The sequence below is a fragment of the Palaemon carinicauda genome, chromosome 9, assembly GCF_036898095.1.
Source record: "Palaemon carinicauda isolate YSFRI2023 chromosome 9, ASM3689809v2, whole genome shotgun sequence".
In the NCBI taxonomy this organism is placed as follows: domain Eukaryota; kingdom Metazoa; phylum Arthropoda; class Malacostraca; order Decapoda; family Palaemonidae; genus Palaemon; species Palaemon carinicauda.
The window spans coordinates 130,744,651-130,747,880 of NC_090733.1; positions in this window are offsets into that span (position 1 = coordinate 130,744,651).

The following is a 3,230-nucleotide window of genomic DNA, read 5'->3' on the forward strand; positions in this document are numbered from 1 at the left end:
CGGTTATATTAGTATTGTCATGTGTACCAGGAAGGAGGAGAATGTGTAAACAATAGGCCATACTATTCGGTGTGTAAGCAAAAGACAAATGAGCCGTAACCAGAGAAGGATCCAGTGTAGTACTGTGGCCAGTGAAAATATCCAATAACTCTAGCGGTAGTATCTCAACCGGTAAATATGTTTGATTATATATATATATATATATATATATATATATATATATATATATATATAAAATATTATAATTGCTTAAAACTATGGATTAGAGTAGGTTATGGAAATGCAGTGAATAGTTTTAAAGGGCTACGTGGTAGGAATGGAAGATTAGTCAGGAAGGGTAAAATACTTGGCGTAAAAGACCTAAGGAAAAGGAAGTAGTTTCAATATATTTGAAACCAAACGAATACTGCTAATTGCCCTTCTGTCGGGATGTAGGAAGTGGCTATTGTGGTAAAGTTTCATTGCTTTAGTGATTATCCATGAATCAGACGTTTAGGGATAAATATATTAAATAAATTGTATGGTGGGGGCAAAAGATTTTTTTTTTTCAAAAGAATTAGATATGTTTAATAACGATATCGTTAAGGTGTTTTCTATTAACCACAAGAAACTTGATCAACTCTAATAAAGTATGTTTACTAACTATATATTTTTACTTTTTGTAAGGTTTTTCTATTAACCACAAGAAACTTAATTAACTCTAATAAATTATGTTTACTAACTATATATTTTTATTTTTTGTAAGGTTTTTCTATTAACCATAAGAAACTTAATCGGCTCTAAATTCTGTTTCTTAAGACATATTAATTACATTATTTGATTCGCTTATAAAATCAATGATATTCACGAGGAAACATTATTTTCCTCATTTCAAACGCATTTTATACACACTTAGAAATTCCGGACAACCATAATTTAGATTTCCAAACAGCATATATGCGTCCTACGAATTCTTGGTTGTGTTTCCCACGCAATCAAGTAATTATCCACACTAGATTCAGAGCTTTCTCTTGCAAGTCCTTGCAGGATCTGTCGAATCCTTGCCAGCTCTGGGGCGGACTGGCAAAGGATTTTATTCCTTTGTTGCGACGATCTAGGCTGGATTGGAGATTAGTTCCTGCCTATTGCATTTTGCCTCCCTTGTATTTGAGTGCGCTTTAAGAAGTTAACACACACACACACACCCACACCACACACACGCATATATATACATACATATATATATATATATATATATATATATATATATATATATATATATATATATGTGTGTGTGTGTGTGTGTATATATATGTGTGTGTGTGTGTGTATATATATATATGTGTGTGTGTGCATACTATATATATGATAAATTTTGCATATTTAGACGTGGTTTTTATTTTCATATTAAAAACAAGCCATATATTTTAATACATTATTATATGGATTCGCTTACCAACCTCGTGATCAGTGTCCTAAGGCGAAACCACTCAAAGACAATAACATCTGACCGGCCGGGAAAGTATCCTGGACCAGGGTTTGATTCCCTGTCGGTCAGATGCTATTGTCTTTGAGTGATTTCGCCTTGGGACTATGATCCCGAGGTCGTAAGAGAATCCAGACATTAACGTATTAAAATATATGGCTTATTTGAGTATAAAAAAAAAAAAACACGTCTAAATGTGCAAAATTTATCATTAATCAAATGCCAAGTACAAACCTACCAATTAGCTACGATGGCGAAGTAGGGTTGATTTCAATTATAAGTACAAATAACTTGAATTTGTGAGTTATATGTACAGAAGAATTGTTATTGACTTTTATCTTACTTCATGGCTAAATGGCACGGTCACTGTCATACAAAGACCCTGGACCAGGGTTCGATTCCCGGCCGGTCAGATGCTATTGCCTTTGAGTGATTTCGCCTTGGGACTCTGATCCCGAGGTCGGTAAGAGAATCCAGACACTAATATATTAAAATGTATGGCTTATTTGAATATAAAAAACATATATGTATGTGTATATATGTATATATATATATATATATATATATATATATATATATATATATATATATATATATATATACAGTATATATATATATATATATATATATATATATATATATATACTTATATATACTTATATATACTACACACATACACAATATGTGTGTGTGAAAGGATCTATTTGCAAGCGTGTGTGTGTGTGTGTGTGTGTGTTTTAAATTTCTCAGGTTTACGTTAATTGCTGTAGGAATAGATTAGTCATTGTGATTTTTTCCTGTCGTAATTTAAAAATGAAAACATTCACCTTTTAGTTTGTCATGTTAAATTTAAGAGAATAGCTCACAACCATTTGGATATATATCGTATATCGTAAAATAATCAAAATAAACGTAATACACTGGAGGAGCTGTGAACAGTGGCGGGCTACGGGAAAGAATGGTTGCAATAATACCAGATAATTACAATATGAAATGCATGCCACATGAGATAATATAAATGCTACATAGTATTCCCTATGCTCCAATAAACGAGAATACTTACATACATGTATTCCTAACACAACATATATGCTAAATGTGTATTAGCAATAAAGGTACATATAACAATGATAATCATATATATACTGTATATGTAAATAATTATAATGATAATCCATCAGTATGTAACCTTGTTTATGTGTTTTATGAATTATTTATTATTGTAAAAGAATCAAAAGGGAAACCATACTTTCTGTTGAAAGTATATTATTGAATTAAATTAATTTTATAACTATATAAACCTTAAATTCATTCATTAATTATTAATAAAAATCACAATGATTTTTTTATTTCAATTTAATGATACTATCGTGTATATGATATGTACGTCCACTGGAAACTTAAGTTGTCTCACCCCCTTTCCAATAATAAAAACAAATAAAACTGAATTTAAAAACAGACCAAGGTAAGAAAGTTCTAAATTATTAAGATCCTAATATTCTCTCTCTCTCTCTCTCTCTCTCTCTCTCTCTCTCTCTCTCTCTCTCTCTCTCTCTCTCTCTCTCTCTCTCTCTCTGATATACAGTATGCCAGTATGCATAGATATCACTCTAGGGGACAGAAAACGAGAAGTGATATGGAAATGATCCCACGAAAGAGCCCATTTTCTTGAATGATAAAGAATATTATTCATGGAAGTGACAAAAAAAAAATTGAAGATAAGGCCCCGGCTAAAGCTATGTACACAAGATGCATCCGTTTTTTT